Here is a 20,624-nt window from a genome sequence, read left to right as displayed (position 1 = left end):
CCTCTGCAGTGTAACCTACACTGAATGGGCTGGAATATTTTTATTGGTTGAATCAATATACAACTTGACTTGTTTATAGGTGTGGGTGAAGAAACCGGTCAAGCTACATCTAACTCTGGATTTTTCCAATCCAAAAGATTTTGCAGAATTATTATGTACCTGTATCTTATTCAACTGAAGTGTAAAATAATTATTGGTCTTTGTCCTTTTTATTTTAGCCTGTGCTTTAGATGTTTCTAATCCTTACCTTTTATGCATCGTCACATGACATGATACATAATGATATGCTTCTTATTTGGTGGCTTTTGTTCACATAATTGTTAAATTCTGAAATATTATATCAGGATATGTTGTTATTGAGTGGATAAATGGGTGATTAGATTAAAATGTATTTTGCAGATCTTGTCTGTTGTTGGGCTTCTTCAGGATGAACTTGATCCTATGGTTTCTGTCATGAAAGTTGAAAAAGCTCCTTTGGAATCTTATGTTGATATTGGTGGCTTAGATGCACAAATTCAATAAATTAAAGAAGCTGTTGAAATTCCTCTTACTTATTCTGAGCTGTATGAAGATATTGGAATTAGGCTTCCCAAGGGAGTTATACCATATGGGGAGCCTGGAACTGGGAAAACTTTACTTGCCAAGGTGAGAGTGTAGCATGTGAATTTCCATAACATGGACTTTACAACTTTGCCCCACACATTAGTATATCTACCAGCATTTATTATGAGTAAATAGAGAAGAGAAATGAGAAAGGATGTTTTTATTGCCTGTGCACTTCTTCTTTACCAATGGATGTCTTTTTTTTAAAAAAATTGACCTTCTATTATTACAAATTTACAATCTAGATGGTAGTGGCCAATTAAAAAAAAAAAGCTTAACTGAGTTTCACTTTAGAATTGAAATTATCTTTCTCTTGTGGGTTTGCGACCTAAAAGGTTTTTGCCATCCAATTTGTGTTGCATGGTGATCTGAATGCTGTGGTATCTGCATTGGTTATTGCAAAGTCTTAATTTTTGTACTATTTATGAATGCTTAATTTCAGGCTGTGGCTAACTCAACTTAAGCAACTTTCTTGCATGTTTTTGGAAGTGAGTTGATTCAGAAATATTTGGGTGATGGCCCAAAACTTGTTAGAGAACTGTTTAGAGTGGCAGATGAACCTTCTCCTTCGATAGTCTTTATTGATGAGATAGAAGCAGTTGGCACCAAAAGGTCTGTCGATGAGAAATAAAATTATCAGACTATTCTATCTGACCAATTTTAGATATGATGCTCATTCTGGTGGTGAGCGTGAAATACAGAGAACCATGTTGGAATTGCTGAACCAGTTAGATGGTTTGGACTCAAGGGGGGATGTTAAGGTCTTGCAACCAACAGAATTGAAAGCCTTGATCCAGCCTTGCTTCGGCCTGGTCGTATTGATGGGAAGATTGAATTCCCGTTGCCAGACATTAAACATCGTATTTTTCAGGTTTGTTATGTTTCATGAACAAATATAGGATACTTATAGAACACCGGTGCATGTTTTTGTACACTTTGCGGGTTCTTGCTAAATTCTTATTTTCATGTTAATTTCTTTAGATACATACCTCTAGAATGACGCTGGCCAATAATGTCAACCTGGAAGAATTTGTCATGACAAAGGACGAGTTCTCTGGAGCTGATATCAAGACAATCTGTACTGAATCTGGCTTGCTTGCTTTAAGAGAGCGTAGGATGAAGGTGTGTCACATATTTACATGTAAAATTGTATTCTTTTATATAGAAGGTCATTGTTAGATAAAGCTTTTGTTATTACACTAATATTATCAGCAATTGTTATTGTGGTCTTATATACCTTTTGTTTGGGATGTATACATGCTTTTTTAAATGGATATTGATTTTTGAATGCCAGTTGTCCATGCCCTAGGGATTTTATGAATTTTTCCTATGTTCCATTAAATGTTCAGAAATTGATCACTTAAAAAGTTAACCACTAAAAGACAGGAGAACTTTTCATATTACCTCTCCTATTCTATAAAGGTAACTCATTTCTTTATAATTTAAATGTGATGGTTCATGTAAGCTGTATTTAGTCTACGTTCTCCATTAGATTGCTTTTCAGATTCATATTATAAAGCTGTATTGTCCAGATGACTTCTTCTGACCCCAGTTATAGTTTCTGGTATGTATTTTATAAAGCCACTAATTTACCCGAATGGGGGTTCCTTGATGATTCAAGTTCTTATTACTTCTCTTTCTTGGGGCAAGAGGATCATGACCATTTTAGGAAGCTAAATTTTGCATCAATCTTTATTAGTGTATCATTGCTTTGGATAAAACTTGTTATAAGAAGTAGAATAAAGAATCGGAAACGATCATTCTTTGGGCTGGATGTAATAAAGTTATTTACATGTTGAGGGAGATTTACTTACAAAAGCATATTGGAAATTTGTTCAAGTGACATTTTTGGTGATCTTTGAACACTCAAGTCTATGCTTCATGTTTTCAAGTCTAAAGGTCTACAACCAGGTTTAGAAGCTCGGTCGACTTCTAGTCTTGACACCTTGTTGCATTGGTATCTCACCAGTTTATCGGGCAATATTCCAACCTTTTTCACACATTATCAATAAAAGATAATACAAAAACAACACCATTTGGTATTAAACCATATGATCCATATAGGTCCTTACTCAGGCTAATTAAGGTTTGTCATAGGCTCTAAACCTCCACCAATGTGTCTTAACAGTGGTTGACCGCTGAAACAGTTTGTCATGCTGCTAGAATAGAGATCCTCTTCTTCCTCCGAAAATAAAAAATGGAAAGGAAAGATACTTCTTATCTATTTTGTTCCCATTTCTTATTACAGCTTATCTCTGGTATAGAGAAGTGATGTGGTGATGCCTTGGCTCTTGGAAATGTCATGATCTCGTCTTAATTTCTGATTCTCTATTCTTTGTTTTTCTTTTCCCCATTCTCTTTCATAGCCTTGAGAAGTGAGACAATTTGGGAGAGAATCATTCAAGGCCCTACATAATGAAATAAAGAAAAATTCAACTTAAAAAGTAAAATATAAACTAAATAAGATCAGTTCAACGTAAAAGAATATGGTTTGGCTTATAAGTAAAATTCTTGCTCTTGGGCACATGTTGGATCATATAGTTGATAAGAAAAAATACGAATAATTCAAAACTAATATTGTTGATATGGATTATGATGGTTTTCAAACGTTTGTTTTAATCAAAGGTTTTTCAAACAAGATCATCAAATACTTGAATATTTTCCTTGGCTTGGTGCATATTAAGTTTGACAAATCTGATATGGTAGGGACATACCCAACAAATGGAACATTAACTAGTCTTCTTTGAAGAGACACTCTCACTTGACTAGTTTGAGTTGGACTACACGTCTTTAGTGGTTGGATTGGCTAGTTGAATTTGACCTGCATTGGATTGAGAGTTTAAACTAATACCCATTTGCTTTATCTTGCATTCCCAAAGTGCCCTCAGTTACATATCAAAGTAATTTGTAGCTACATCATCTTACGCTCAGCTAACTCATGCAGACTTCAAGAAGGCCAAGGAGAAGGTGACGTTTAAGAAGAAGGAAGGGGTGCCTAAGGGACTACATATGAGCTATTAATTCGCTTGCCTCATGAAGGTTTGTCTCATTCGTTGCTTTTGATTATCGTGATTCTCAATATATTATTTTTAGATGTTTGTTTGTGGACCTTGATAATCGCAAATTGGATAACAAAAATGGTTCAACATAAATAATCTTTTGAGAAATATTGTGCATCTTCATGCCCAAGTTGTAATCATATACCTTTTATATAAATGTGTTGTGTTTATATGCTTTAAGAAATCAAAGAACTAATTATAGAATACCCCTTGTATTTAACTACCTTTAGCATCTCGGTCCTTATGCTTTAAAAAGTTTCATTGGCATCCCTATAATTACGAAAATAAACATTTAGGTCTATTTACCATAACGTTGTTTGTTTTATCGACGGAAATACAAAAACAAAAGACAAAAAGGTAATTTTAGCATTCTAGTTGACGATGGTGGATGACGTCGGTGGTGGCGGATGGTGGCATTGTATGGGGTTGCGAGTGGCTATTGTGGATGAGGAGAGTAGCGGTGAGAGGTAAGAGTGCCTCTGCATCGGCATCGGCGTCGGCGTCGACGTCGTTGGCATTGTCGAGTGGCTAAAGGGCTACTTAGCATCTGCATTGGTGGCTCTTTCTTCGCTTGGCAATTGCATCAGCGTTGACGTAGATGCAAAGCAGTGTCACTCTGCATCTGCGTAGGCGTCGACGCAAATGCAAAGCGACCGACGTAGTTGCCGAGTGACGTCGCTCTGTATTTGTGTCGACGTCGATGCAGTTGCCGAGTGACGTTGCTTTACATTTACGTCGACATTGATGTAGTTGCCTAGCGACATCACTTTGCATCTGTAAGGGTCGTCGATGCAGATGCTGAGTGATGCCACTTTGCATCTACGTCGGCGCGACGTAGTTGCCGAGCAAAAGGGCCATCGATGCATATGCCGAGTAGCGTCACCTTACATCTGCATCGGTGACCCTTTCCCCGCTCGGCAACTGCGTCGACGTCGATGTAGATGCATAGCGACCCTTATCTTTCATCGTCGTTCTCCTCATCCACAATAGTCACCCGCGGCGTTGCCGTTTGCCACCACTGACGTTGTTTGCCATGACCAACTGGAACATTAAGAGTACATTTTTGCTCTTTATTTTTATGTTTATATCGGTAAAATTAATGGTGTATGGGTAAATTGACTTAGATGTTTCACTTTCGTAACTATAGGGATGCCAATAGTTTTCGTCTCTCTTAATTCACTAGATTCATTTTGCCTTTAGGTACAATTGCTCACACTTTAAGCAAAGACTATTTCCAGGTGACTTTGATGCCCCTAAGTCGGAGCTTAAAGATCATTTTTATCTTAATCTTTTTTGCTTTTTTTGCATGTTTCTTTCCTCTCACCTCAATTATGTGGATTGTATTATAATTATTTGAATTTATTATATTTGCACATTTAATATTTGGGATTTGCCACATGACGAAGATATGATTGAATGTTTCTGAACCAATTAAGCTTTTACCTTATTGTTTGATGATTATACTCAGACGTCAATGATGGGAAATAATTCACATAATTGACCCTAAATAGTTGGATTATAGTGTTTTTGTTGGTATAATGTAGTTCAAATATTGATTTAATTGTGTCGAAATGTTTGTCTTGATAGCGCTAAACCATTTTGACCAAATTTCTGCATAGGACAAGTAGCACATTTAACATTAATATCCTGTGGAACTTTATTTTGTTACGGGGAAAGGATTTTTGGTTACATGAAAACATCATGAGGTAAATCTAAAACTGATATTCCTGTAAAGTTAGGAGTTTAACAATGCAAGCATGCTACGTGGTTCTGTTCTTGGATATTTGGAATCTACATATTCATATAGCAGTAGTAAGATCTTATGATAAATTACCATTTCTGAAATTGTATCTAATTAGCTCTCATTTCCATGAGACTGGGTGTATACCCCATCAGTAGAAAGAGTTTTGGTTTGTACTCATGATATGCATGACTTTAGTTACATTGATATCAAAGAAAGATGTAGAATGTCAAAAACTAGTAGAATGGACTGTAAGATTTCTTGTGGGTTAATTTATGGGATGTTGTTTTGTTTAGACCGGTATGAGATGGGCGATGTTTAGCAGTCTCTGAATAGATACGTGGACCCCCCTTGTTTTGGGTGTTTTGATCTAACTTATTAAAAAAAAAAACTATTTATTAAATGGTTTAGAATGCGAGCCCTCTTTGCCCACTAGCTGCCTGCTATCAGTTGTCGTCGCGCATATGCTGCTCATAGTGCGCACCATGTGCCACTAATTCTGGGTATGCTTCCTCCTCTTTGCTTTCATCTTCCTTCCAGTGATTTAAAAAGCGCTAGGCGCCAAGGTCCAAAAACGCCCGAGGCGCTAGGCGCTCGCCCGAGCGAAGCGAGGGCTAAAATATAAAAATATATAATATAATTAATAAATATAATTATTTAAAATTTTAAATAAAAATATGCTATTAAATTAAGAAAATCTAAGATACAAAATCACAATGTCACATTAACAAAAAGTTTTAACATTCAAAATAATAAAATTTTACATCAAAGTCATTTATCATAATCAATATTATCGTCATTTTCACACAAATCATCTTCATTAAATTCGTCTTTTTCCTCTTGTCCTTCGACTTCTTCCTCTTCATCAAAATATGTTTAATTCTCTATGTCTTCAATAATAGCAGGAGCCGAGCTTGATGCTTTTGCACTCATTTTTCTCTTTGTCATCTGTCTTATATATGTTTGTAATTCTCCAGCACCTGAAGCTCTTGCTACATCTCCTTATGTTAATCTATCATCTTCAAATACAAGCTCGTCTTCGGCATCTTGTAAGTTAGCACCCATTTTTCCTACCAACCACTCATTTGAATCATCAATATCTTACGATGAGATTGAATCGATTCTATTTTACAAATCATGATGAGCCTTCAAAGCTTAATTATACTTTATGTAAAAAAGATCGTGCAATCGTTGATGTTCCAACCGATTTCTTCTCTTCGAGTGAATCTGTCATGTCATATAATTTAAAAATATATTAATATATCTATCTAAATAAATTAATTAATTAAAATAAAAATATTTAGTGATCCTTACATGCTCAAAGACACTCTAGTTTCGCTCACAACCCGAAGCACTACATGTCAAACTAAGTACTTTGATAGCAAATTGCTGTAAGTTCGGAGTGAAGTTTCCAAATAGACTCCACCATTCAGCTACAAAATTTATGTTATTATTAGCAATAACATAGTAACATAATATATATGAAATTAATTATATCAAATTATTAATACTTAGAGACGTAGTTGTCCTGGATCGAACGACCATTGGAATTCCAAAAAGACCTTCGGTATTTTTATATAAAGATAATTCACGAATAATCTTATCTTAAACCTCAAGGTTGGGAACTAATCTTGCAACGCACTGATATAACCGATCCAAAACTTATGCATCAAACCCAACAGATTTAATTTTATAAAAGAATTCAGGGTTCAAATAATATCCTGCTGCATGTAAGGGACGATGAAATTGACAATTCCATCTTTCATCAATTATTGTAAAAAATTTCTCATATTTTTCTTCATTTTCATTAAAAAACCTTTTAATCGTCTCATTTGTTCTATCCATAGCCTCATAAATATATCCCATTACAGGCTTATTTTCATTATCCACCAACCGAATGACTCGAACAAAAGGGCTCATTACCTTTAATGTATAAACTACATGATTCCAAAAGGATGGCATTAAGATGATATCAGTAGCCCTCTTGCCTTTTGCTTCTTTTGTCCATTTGCTTGTCACCCATTTCTCAGAGGTAAACATGTTTCTCGGATTATGTTTTTGATGATGCACGCTCTGTAATGTCAAGAATGAAGTAGCAAATCGGGTGACACCATATCTCACTAATTCTTTATTCCCTATAAATTCTCTCATCATATTCAAAGCCCCAATATGATTATAAAAAAATCCAACAACAAAAATTGCCCTTTCTTGGGTTTTCTTGATGTCTAAGATCTTTCCAATATCCTCCAACATTAAATTAATACAATGTGCTGCACATGAAGTCCAATATAAGTGTTGTCTTTTTGTTTCAAGCAATTTACTTGAGATAAATGATAACAAAAATGATAAGACTTAAGAGTTTAACACATTTAATTGAAGATAAAATAATTAAAAATTTTAAAAGATTAATATTACCAGCTAATACATAGTTGCTTCCATTGTCGATTATGATTTGAACGATATTTTGTTCTCTAATTTCTTTCACGAAGTTGTCAAGTAAATCATATATCTTATCTCAAGATTTTACAAAAGATGAAGCATCTATTGACTTTACAAACATTGTCCCTGAAGAACAATTAACCATAAAATTAATTATACTCCTGCGCCACTGTCAATCCAAATATCTGACATAATAGAGCAACAATGTGTTGCCCATGATTCTTTATGACCCTTTAGTAAGTCATTTGTATAATTCAACTCTTTTTGCAACAATGGAACTCGCATCTCATAATATTAACTTGGAGGTTTTAATCCTGCACTATATCTTCCAATAGCTTCAATCATATCCTTAAAACTGTCTAAACGAGTTGTAATAAGGGGAAGACCAGCCTGATAGAAGAAGCGAGCAATGTGCTGAATTGTTTTTCCTCTTATTTTTTATCACAAGCATCACTTATATTTGTTTGTCTAAATTTTGAGCCTCCTGCTTGGCCTTGTTGTTTCTGGGATCCTTGAAACATATATAGATCCATCGGTCTTTTTTTACCATTTTTAGTACTCATAACTTCTTTTTCTCTTTTGTCGTATACTTTTTTTCCACTTGAGTTAATACTCATAAAATAATCTTCTTCTTCGTCTCTGAGATGTTCAACATTGTCTTCTGGTAAATTCCCATAAGATTCATTCTTTTGTGTCTTCTTTTTATTCATATAACTCAGCAACTCTTCTTTTACCTCAGGTGGACACTTTTTGCAAGCTACTGCATTCTTGAAATTTCCTACTAAGTGTTGTTTTGCACGAAAAATACCACCTCTAGTAGTCTTATCGCAGAATATGCAAGTCACTGCATTAGGATCTTTCGGATCCTTCAGATAATTATAACTCCATGCAGAATCTTTTTTTGATGCTATTGGAGACTTTATTGAGTTGCTCTGTATACTTGCCATTTATCTTGAAACCTAACAATAATTTCAAATAAATAAAAATTAATAGTATTAAAATCAAAATAATATATTATTAATCTAATAAATACAAATACTATTATTACTCTATTATTAACAGTATACAGTATACTGTTAACAGTATACAGAAGGAGAAGAAGGAAGAGGAGTGTAAGGGGGTGCTGACTGAGAAAAGAGGAAGCGGCAGCGGCGACAGCGGCAGCGGGAGTGGGAGTAGGAGCGGCGAGCAATAGGAGCGGCGACAGCGGTAGCGGTAGCGAGCAGCGACAGCGGCGAGCAGCGGGAGCGGCAACGAGCAGGGTTAGGGTTGGGCAGCGACAACTGATATCGGTTTTAGTTGGTTCGATTGAAGCAACTAAAGCACCAAGACCGAACCAGACCTAAAATCCTGGTTCGGTCGCCTGGTTTAACCCAGGCGCTCGCCCAAAGCGTCCAGCGCCTAGGCTCGGGCGAGCACCCAAGCAGCACCTCTTTGAAGCGCGCCGCCTGGAAGTGAAGCGAGGCGCTCGGGCCTCGCCTTGCCTCGCCCGCGCGCCTAGGCGAGCGCCCAAGCGTCTTTTTAAATCACTGCTTCCTTCACCACTTTCTCCACGTCTTTCTTGTTTCCCTTCCTCTTCCTCCACCATCTCATCTTCTTCCTTTCTCTTCCTCCTTTCTCCTTCTCTTATCCTTTTATCTTCCTCCTCTTCCTCCATCACCTCCTCTTCTTCCTACCTACTTCAACTTCCTCCTCTTTCTCCACTGCCATCTGTGCCTTTCTCATCTCCTTCTTTTTCCTCTTTGAGTCTTCGGTACATACTAGTGTACAACATGTCGATACACAAACCAACTAGTACATATCGGTCTGGTTAGGGACCGATACCGGTGGTCATACGAGACAACAATCCTTGGGTTACTTAACAATGATGTTAATGTGAACAATTATTCTTGGGTTTCAATACAAACAAATGCTTAAGAGTTAAGAAATTAAAAGCGTGAAGGATGTTGAGAATCAGGAGAGGGGAAAGATGGTCACAATATTTTCTTTCATTGGTAATCTTTTAAAGTGCTAATAAGTAATAACTATATATTTCATGCGAGATCGTATTCTACTCTAGGATTTATTTGAAGCAAAAGTATCTTCTTTCTTCAAATCCTTGCTTGGCACTTGTATTTTTGCCAATCTAGCAACATCTTTGGAAAGAAGTTCTTAATTTATCTAGTTGTTTTGTGTCACCATTCAGTATTTTGTACTCTTTGCAGTGTGATTGTTGAAGCTTTGAAAATGGACAGTCTGCAGAAAATTTGCTCATCATTGGAGCCCATTCTTCGAAGAGTTGTAAGAGAGCTTAAAACTTATTCCACACGGAGTTTTCTTAAAATCATTTTCCAGCATTCTATGATCTGCCAATTTAAGTTACTTAATTTCATTAAAGAATTTGCACTTGAAGAATCCACAACATGCCCATGTTATCATTTCTCACTTTGATTTTCCAGTGCGACATCTGATTATTGTATAAATACATCTTTGACACCATTATTTGAGATAATACATTTTTTAACTAGTTTGTTTGTGTACACAAGGAACTTATTCAATCAAATAATAAAAGAAGATGAGCTCTATTTTTTTAATCTTGATTAGTATTTAAAGTTAAGTCACGTCGTGTTGACTTTCTATGTAAATGATGTTTGTTTGGAAGAATTTGAGTGACACCTCTAAATTACATGTGTAATATACTATAGTTAAATTGCTCATGTAGCAGATATTTCTCTCATCTTGAGATTCTATAGAGAGAAAGAGATCTGCAAAAGCGATTGCCTCTTGTTGGTGACTGACAACCAGACAACCTGAGTCCTTTCCTATTCATTGGGATGCTAAGTCTTCTCTATGAGTGGTTTTCAGTCTCTAAAAATTGCATTCGGCTAATTTGTAAATCTATCTATAGTTTGGTCAGATAATTAATGCTTAAGATTGTTTGAATCCTTTTATTCTTAAGTAAGTGTAAAGTATCTCTTTCTTTTTGTCTGATTGCTTTGGATATATGTTGTGATTTGTAAAACTTCATTTCTTTATTCCGTAATTGTGTTGTTTTCTCATTCTGTTGGATGTTGAAACATGGCCCCTAAAAATTATTCTCGATCTTTTTCTATGACATTGATAACTCACCTTCTATGAACTTTCAATTTTTTGGTCTCGAAGTTCTATATTCTGAATGGACCCTATTTATTAGCAATATCTGATGTTTCTTCTTGACAATCTGATGCTGTATGGTGCTTCATTAGGTCAGTGAAGAAGTTGAACGAGCCTTAGCAAAGCTAAGTCCTCCAAAAATTGGTGGAAGGTAAGACATATTATGACATCATACATCATGAATCAGATGGATTCTTTGAGAATGAACTTATTTTGGATTTTTTTTCCTCTGCATGGAATTATAAGTGACTAAGATGTTATAACCAAATAGTTATGTTGCCATGCTTTCTGATACAATCTTTCCGGTAAAATATCTGAAAGCATGTCAAGTTTCTTGTGAACTTGTTACAGGCTGCACAACTAGTGTTTAAATTTAATGAAATGAAGGATGGTTGAGACAGATAACAGCTGTATATTATGATTTTTAAATTGTTGTCCTAGAGTCTGATTGCTAGAATTTTAATTTATGGTCATTCTGCTTAACAGATTGTAGTCTATTTTTCAGAAGCTACTATAGACATATATAGGCATGATGTTATTTTCCTACCGAGAATTTTATGTATCTTATATTAAAAGGAAAACAAAATTATTAACATTTGCTTGGTTTAGCAAAAAAAGCTGCAAAAAGTCATGCAAACACACTATGATTATGATTTTCATACAATCTTTATGATTATACAAGCGGCACTGTTTCTTCATCCCTTTGTGACCAAGTAAGCTGTCTTTTTAATCTTGGACTTTTAGATTTTGTTTCGTGTGCCACTGTCAGTATCGGATTGCTTTGGGGAGACTATAGTAAATGAAGAGTGCATTACATCACAAACAGCAATATGAAGCAAAAGTCTGCAAGGTAATAAGTTAAAAGAAAACAGGAACAAACTTTTCTGTTACAGCAGAAATAATGGAGTATGACGAAAGAAGAGAAACATGAGGAGAACAAAGAGTAAGTTATGACTGGGTTACCAAATTTGTTTGATGAAAATGCATTCTGTAAGAATGATCTTTGCTGCACATCTTTCTGTTTTTCTATGACATTGATAACTCACCTTCTATGAACTTTCAATTTTTTGGTCTCGAAGTTCTATATTCTGAATGGACCCTATTTATTAGCAATATCTGATGTTTCTTCTTGACAATCTGATGCTGTATGGTGCTTCATTAGGTCAGTGAAGAAGTTGAACGAGCCTTAGCAAAGCTAAGTCCTCCAAAAATTGGTGGAAGGTAAGACATATTATGACATCATACATCATGAATCAGATGGATTCTTTGAGAATGAACTTATTTTGGATTTTTTTTCCTCTGCATGGAATTATAAGTGACTTAGATGTTATAACCAAATAGTTATGTTGCCATGCTTTCTGATACAATCTTTCCGGTAAAATATCTGAAAGCATGTCAAGTTTCTTGTGAACTTGTTACAGGCTGCACAACAAGTGTTTAAATTTAATGAAATGAAGGATGGTTGAGACAGATAACAGCTGTATATTATGATTTTTAAATTGTTGTCCTAGAGTCTGATTGCTAGAATTTTAATTTATGGCCATTCTGATTGTAGTCTATTTTTCAGAAGCTACTATAGACATATATAGGCATGAGTCTCATGCCTATATGGAGGTTAGGGAGGGGCAACATATTTAACCTAATTATTGCAATAGAGGCAATAACATTAAGTTGTTGACAGGCCTCAATGAGATAAATGGTGCAAATGTATCTATTGGGTTTTGAAAGGTAGTGTTCAATAGTCTTTAACAGAATTGTCTGAAAACCTATCCTGATGTTATTTTCCTACCGAGAATTTTATGTATCTTATATTAAAAGGAAAACAAAATTATTAACATTTGCTTGGTTTAGCAAAAAAAGCTGCAAAAAGTCATGCAAACACACTATGATTATGATTTTCATACAATCTTTATGATTATACAAGCGGCACTGTTTCTTCATCCCTTTGTGACCAAGTAAGCTGTCTTTTTAATCTTGGACTTTTAGATTTTGTTTTGTGTGCCACTGTCAGTATCAGATTGCTTTGGGGAGACTATAGTAAATGAAGAGTACATTACATCACAAACAGCAATATGAAGCAAAAGTCTGCAAGGTAATAAGTTATAAGAAAACAGGAACAAACTTTTCTGTTACAGCAGAAATAATGGAGTATGACGAAAGAAGTGAAACATGAGGAGAACAAAGAGTAAGTTATGACTGGGTTACCAAATTTGTTTGATGAAAATGCATTCTGTAAGAATGATCTTTGCTGCACATCTTTCTGTTTTAAGTCTAACCACATACTGTTCCTATAAAAGATAGGAGTCCTTAGGGATAAAAGTAGGTAATAAAGGTAGTTGACCAAATCGGATAAAGATCATAATCAGAAAGTACCCAATCAATTACAAAAATTTCATAAGTGGAATACAACTAAATAAGCTCATGTCTAATGATATCTAGCTTTGTGAAGATGTTCTAAAGTTGTGATAATATTGCCTTGTAAATTGAGAATAGGCCAATTAATCTAATTAACTCAAACAAGAATTAATAGAACTCTGCACAAACCTAACTTTAAGACTTGCTTTATCATATTCAAGCCATTCAATTTCAGTCCATCTTGTTAGTCTTTGCTTGTTAGTTGTGATGTTTCCCAGTAATTGATGTGCACATCTAAGAAAGATTATTTCCTTCAGTTTGTTGCTTATTGTTTGAAGAAATATTAGCTTCATTTTTATCTTCCGATAGTAAAGAACTGATTCATCATCTAGCCTATAAGAAGTTCACCAATTCATCTTCTAGCCTATGAGAAGTTCATTGTCGCAGCATCATTTCTCTGAGGGGTAGATTTGGTAATTTTCCAGATTTAATAGTTTTAAGGGTATTCTTGGAATCATCAAATTTCAGAATTGGTCCTGCAACTCAGCTCTTCCACTTGGACATATGAGTTATCCTATGCCTAATATGCATCTTTGACTATTTATGCTTGTTTCGATTCCTGGATTAGGTGCTTTATGAATAAAGACTAGTATTATTGCTTGTTGTTTTGCTTCAATCTTCTTGTTCTCCAATTCATCTGCAAAACTAGAAGTTGTAGTCCTTGAGGGTGATTTTAGCAATGAAGACAATGATGATTGGACAGAAGAAGAGTTTGACAGTCATGTAGTGAAAGAACGCGAAGGAAAAAGGCCTCTTTTGATTGGAGACTTATACGTCTCATGGAAAGAAGGTATAGGAACCCTTGGAGAGCTCACATTTCCAGACAATTCTAGTTGGATACGGAGTAGGAAATTTAGGCTTGGACTGAAGATTGCTTCAGGTTTTTGTGATGGTATTCGAGTCCGTGAAGCGAAAACAGAAGCTTTCACTGAAAGGACCACAGAGGGGAATGTAGGTTAGCTTTGCACTATCTTTGGTTTCTTTTTCTCCATTTACCTAAGTTTTCTTTTTGATGTTTATAGTGGACAAGAAACACTATCCACCTGAATTGAAAGATGAAGTCTGGAGATTGGAAAAGATTGGTAAGGATGGTTCATTCCACAAGAGGTTGAATAAATATGGACTCTTTACAGTTGAAGACTTTCTCAGACTTGTTGTTAGGGATCCCTAGAAACTCCGCAAGGTAAGTTTTTGGTTTTCTTGTTTGCTGTAATGAGTCTCTTATTACCTCCACTGTTTGTGGATCTAATTTACTTCACAATGTAGGTTCTTGGAACTGCTATGCTGATGAACACTATCGCAACTGCTATGCTGATGAACACTATCTTCTTGACCTTAACCAGGTTTTGATAGTCGCAACTGCTATGCTGATGAACACTATCTTCCAACTCTATTGAATGTAAGTACATTAGATCATTTTGCATTTTGGCTTTCCTGAGTAATAGCTTATCTGGGAATTTAATAGTATCAATAACCAGACAGGACATTTCGACATCCTGCAGATGGTGGATCCTATTGGAATTGCCAATTGGTCCGTAATACATGTTGATTGGTCTGAAGGAAAGTGGCATCCAAAAGCATATCGAGCACAAGATGTCACTTTTGAGCTCCTGAAGAACATTTCAGTAAGCATTCTCTCTTTCAAAAATTCATACTTTAGAATGTCCAGATGCATCTAAATTCTTATTGGCTGATATGGGTTTTGTTGACAGTCTATTGATGAGAGTTACCATTTCACCAATGATGAGAAGGTAAATCTTTTAGAACTTGTGTTCGTATATGCTGATTCTTTCCTCGTTCACCTTTTCCTGATTTGCTTTCTCTATAGTTGTCACAATCACCGAAAGAACATCAGATTAGGCAAAAGTAACTTAATCTTTGCAAGCTGACCGCCATGTTCTATAGTTTTTCTTTTCCTCCGAGTTACTTCAGTATATTCATGTGCTTAGGTTGAACGAAGCTTATAATAGGAAATTGGAACATGTTGCATATATCCATCTAAAATTCTTGTATTTTTTGTCGTAGATAGTGGTAAGTGGTAGGACTTTGCAAGAAAATGCTTGTTCTACATGGTTATGTCAACCAAAACCTTTAAAATACTATGCAATCATATAGAGTAGCATGATACGTGCGTGAGGCACAGAACAAATATGGAGGGATTGATGACCTACTATCTAAGCCTTCAGAGAAGCTAATAAAAAAATATGCGGATGGATGAAACAGAACTACTCAATTAGAAGCCGGTATGACTTGTAAGAAAATAATCATGTCTGTTGAAACAAGTCAAATATTTTCTCAGCATGTTCACTAGTTGGAGGATTGAACTCCAAAGCACCAAAAGCATCTATTTTCATTTTTGTTTAGATAGTATTATTTGGTCCTTTACAATCTCTTACCCATTATGCAAATTCTGCATACTAAAAGGTTAAGTCATGCTTAAAAATAATAACAACAATGGGTTACAAATCGTGGCAAGCATGTATACTATGTTGGAATATCGGATAATTGTTCAAAGTGATCGACTATGCAGTATTCCGAATAATGTTACTGTTGAAGCTATTAAATAATTGTTTAATGCCATCGACTGTAACAATCTGGTTAATTCATGCCGAATCATAACTAATACTACAAGAATTTCATTTTCTTTCCATGTTTGACTTGTATTTATCGTCACAAAATCTTTGCTGCTATCTGTTTTCAGCTAACAATTATACAACACAATCCGGAAGAGAAACTAATCACTCAAACTTGAGTACACCAAATCTGCTATTTAACTGTCCTTCCAGTGTTTTATAATCAAAGACCAACCTCAACAGTAGTATTGAGTTGTTTTTTGTTTATATCAATCATGTATTTATTTATTTATTTTGCAGAAAGTGGTGACAGCGAAACCTTGTTTGTGGAATGGAATGAAGAGACTTTGCTACTTGTTTGCTAGGAAATTTTATCCTGAAGCTCTTCACAACCTGATGCAGTTGTTCTCTAATGACACCCTCATATGAGACACATCAGCAGGAACACCATTGTTTGGTCTGGTTGTGCCTCCTGACATCACATTGTTGAGTCATTTGCTCCATGAAATCCCTGCCAATTCTTGAACTCAAGCCACCTCATTTTGACACCAAACTCCACCATGTAGCAGCAGAAGATTGTTGGAGGCAATTGGGATGACTTGAATCTATGTTTCTCTCTAACTAGGGATGAGGTGGATGGATACTACTTTATTTGATGGTGCACTCCACCCAGTACTGGTCTTCTCTCTGTTTTGTGTTTTCCTGGTTATTTGATCTCTTGAGCAGCAAAATTTTGTTAGTCCATTTAACTTTATAGAGTGCTCAATTCTTTTGTAGAGAGAGAGATTATAAAACACTTTCTTTGTGAAGTCTTTATGGCAAATCTCTTATTCTTTTTTTGAAAGAAAACTGAAGCACAAACAGAAGTGAATAATTTGGTTAGCAGATTCATAAAAGATGTCATTAAAAAAACTTAAACAATGGAGAACAGCTTAAAAGTTCTGAACTTCTAAGATCTGATCTCAAACACAAGCTATATGGTATATTGTGAACATAGTGAATAACAATTATTATGCAATGGATGTTAATACGTACAACATACATATAATGTTATGATGTATAAATCAAATGTAATGTTCTATATCACATTAAAATCTGACATAATTTATAAATCATACATAAAAATGATATAATAATGTTTAAAATAATAAAAATCTTCTTGGGTTTGGTCGGATACTATAGAAGATTTGTAGAAGACTTCAAAAATAGCAGCACCATTGATCACACAAAAACATATATAAAGTTCATATGGGATGATAAAAGTCAACAAAGTTTTTAGGAATTGAAGAAAAAATTAACCGGTGCTCCTATCTTAGTGATTCCTTGCTTATGCATCTAGGCAATTAAAGCCTCATAAGAAAACTATCCTACTTATGACTTAGAGCTATGAGCTATCATTTTTGCACTGAAAATTTGGAGGCATTATCTCTATGGACAGACTTTTAAAATCTTCACAGATCATAAGAGTCTCAAATATATTTTCGTACAGAAAGATTTAAATATGAGACAAAGAAGATGGTTGTAGTTTCTAAAGAATTATGATTTTAATATCAACTATCATACTGGGAAGGCTAATGTAGTTGCTGATGCCTTAAGCAAAAATACCTATAGTCTTATAGCCTATATGAATATTTAAAGAAATTCTATGATGATGGAGTTAGCAGACTTAAAACTTAAACTTTTATCGGAGACAAATAAAGGTTTTCTTGCGTGTCTGATGACACATTCATATTTGGTGGAAAAGGTTAAATAATGTCAGAAGGAAGATACATATATTTAGATGATAATTAAGGAGATAGCTCAAGGATTTAAACCCAAATTCCTCCAAGCCGAAGATGGTTCTATTACATTCTACAATCGACTTTGTGTTTCCGAAAGCCATCTAGTAAAGATTTAATTATTGGAGGAGGCACATAGATCAAAATTTAATATCCATCCCGGGACTACTAAGATGTTTCGAGATTTACGTCAAAACTATTGGTGCCGTGGTTTGAAGAGAGATATAGTAGAGTTTGTTTCTAAATGTTTGATATTCCAACAAGTGAAGATAGAACATCGAGTACCTATGGGGAAATTACTTAGGATTTCGATTCCTGAATGGAAGTGGGAGCAAGTCATTATGGATTTTGTAACAGGATTACCCAAGACTGCGAAAGGATATGACAGAATTTAGGTAGTAGTAGACAAACTTACTAAATCTGCTCACTTCCTCCCTTTTAATAAGAAGTATTCATTGGATAAACTAGCAAGCTTATATATTAAGGAAATTATTCGGGTGTCAATTAGCATTATCTCAGATAGAGATCTTTGGCATATAGTTAAAGTTTAATACAACTTTTCACCCCCAAACTGATGGCTAATTTAAAAGGAGAATACAAACTCTTGAAGATCTCTTAAGAGCATGTACTTTGGATTTTGGTGGGAGTTAGGATATGCACTTATACCTAATTGAGATTTTTTATAATAATAGTTACCATTCTAGTATACAGATGGCTCCATTTGAAGCCCTTTATGGAAGAAAGTGTAGATCACCTATATATTGGGATGAGATAGGAGAACGGAAGCTTTTAGGACCTCAATTAATTCAAAAAGATACTGATAATGTTCGAATTATACGTTAAAGATTATTAACAGCTCAAAGTCATCAGAAAAGTTATACAGATCGAAGGCGAAGAGATCTAGAGTTCGAAGTTGGTGAGCACGTCTTCTTAAAAGTGTCGCCAACCAAGGGAGTTATGAGGTTTGGTCAAAGGGGGAAGTTAGCCCCAAGATTCATTGGCCCATTTGAGATCTTATAAAAGATCGGGTCTGTGGCGTATAGATTGGCATTGCCCCTAGCTTTGGCTAGTATCCATGATGTATTTCATGTGTGTATACTTCGAAGATATATTAGGGATCCATCACATGTCATATCTTACCAACCTCTACAACTAAGAGATGATGCTACTTTTGGAGAACGACCAACTCAGATCTTAGAAAAGAAAGAATATATTCTAAGGAATAAAATTATACCTTTGGTAAATATTTGTTGGCAACACCCAGACCAAGAGGCAATGAGGGAAAGAGAAGAAGATATGCGAGAGCAGTATATTCATCTATTCTATTAAGGTGAGCTAAATTTGGGAACCAAATTTTTTTATAGGAGGGGAGAAATGTAATCAAACCAAATAATTAAGTTAGTAATTAATTTTTTTCCTTACTTGCCATTGTAATTTAGGAAATATTAATCTATTTTCTTATTTGTTAATACGAATTAGGAAATAACTATTAAATATTCCAAGTAGGGTGATATCATATTAGTATATTAAATAGAAATAATTTATATTAAATAAATATGAAAATAAAATAAATTTTCTTTAATGGAGACTCACCTCCTCCTATTTAAGGGGAGGGATTTCTCTCTTTTGTTTCTCACTTAGCCAAACCTAACAACGGTAGGAACGAGGAATTACACCCTATTGACGAGAGGTAGGTTTTTATACCTTTCTTGAAAATAAAAGTTTTAGTTTTTATTTTGATTCTTTAAATATTGAATGTTTTGTAGTTTGAAAAATATTTATCAATTCTTTAAATATCAAAATTTTTATTATTGCATTAAAGTCTATTAACTGAAGTTTTTATAATGTTCTTTAGTTTATTTAATTTTATATTTAAATAATTTACAATTTTACATATTTCATGTATTAAATATATGATATTTCTTGGCATTACCACTTGCCTTTAATCTTATTTGGATTAAGATTTTTGTTAAATTAAAATATATTATTTAAAATTTTTGATATTCTTTGATCTGAAAATTTAAATTAAAATATACTATTCTGAATTATTTAAAATTTATTTGACTAGAATATTTTAAAATTATACATGTGTTAAAATTTTAATTTTTATTTGAATTTAGAAGGTTATTTTCTTGTATTAAAACTTATCTTACAATTTATCTTTTAATGGGTTATTATATTTTTTTTGTTTATATAGTTGTTAGTGAATATATGTTGCTGTATGAAATTTGATATGAATTGGATTGAAATTGCTCACAGGCCCAACCCATAGGTTAGGCCACAACCCACTAGCAGCCCGTAAGCCTAACACAACCCAATGGTCAGGCCTTGGCCTGTAGGCTAGCCCAGCCCAACCATCATGGGCGGTCACATGCGACGCACATGACTAGTCCATGGGCCTGGGCTAGGTCAATCTTGTGTGATGCATGTGCTAGTCATAGGTTCCCAGTAAGCCAATCACGTCAGTGATGACACGTGTGACTTGACACGAAATTTTTTTGATTATTATATTTTTGGCATTTATCATTTTATATTGATTATTGCATATATGCATGTATATATTGTGATGTCTTTGGATCTGTGAAATGGGAATCGGATCGTGATGAGATCACGATAATGAGATCAATTCACCTTTAAACACAGATCCTAAATAATCTCGGTTATAGGTTACTCGAGAGAGACATCGAGATAACTAGATAGATTAGTGTACTGTATAGCCGTCCATATGATAGATGTAGCTAGACTTATAGCTGCTCGTGTGGGACACTAGGGATACAATACAGGTACTCATTGGAAAATGAGTTCATAGATTGATCCGCTTACGGAATGCTGGATGGTTGATAATGCCTTATTGTCAGACAACGATTTTGTAGTCCTAATGGTG

The 20,624-nt window shown here is 34.7% G+C and overlaps 1 long non-coding RNA gene across 1 annotated transcript; it reads left to right on the top strand.

Moving 5' to 3' along the window:
• The first annotated feature begins 9,897 nt into the window (after positions 1–9,897).
• Positions 9,898–14,788, top strand: LOC135628862 (uncharacterized). The gene is made up of 4 exons (XR_010493033.1): positions 9,898–10,122; positions 11,067–14,340; positions 14,412–14,572; positions 14,656–14,788. It is a non-coding gene; the product is annotated as an uncharacterized LOC135628862 (long non-coding RNA).
• The last annotated feature ends 5,836 nt before the right edge of the window (positions 14,789–20,624 follow it).

Source organism: Musa acuminata, chromosome BXJ3-1 (assembly GCF_036884655.1).
Source record: "Musa acuminata AAA Group cultivar baxijiao chromosome BXJ3-1, Cavendish_Baxijiao_AAA, whole genome shotgun sequence".
NCBI lineage: Eukaryota > Viridiplantae > Streptophyta > Magnoliopsida > Zingiberales > Musaceae > Musa > Musa acuminata.
Note: the sequence above shows the minus strand (reverse complement) of the source record. Positions and strands in the feature narration are given on the sequence as shown.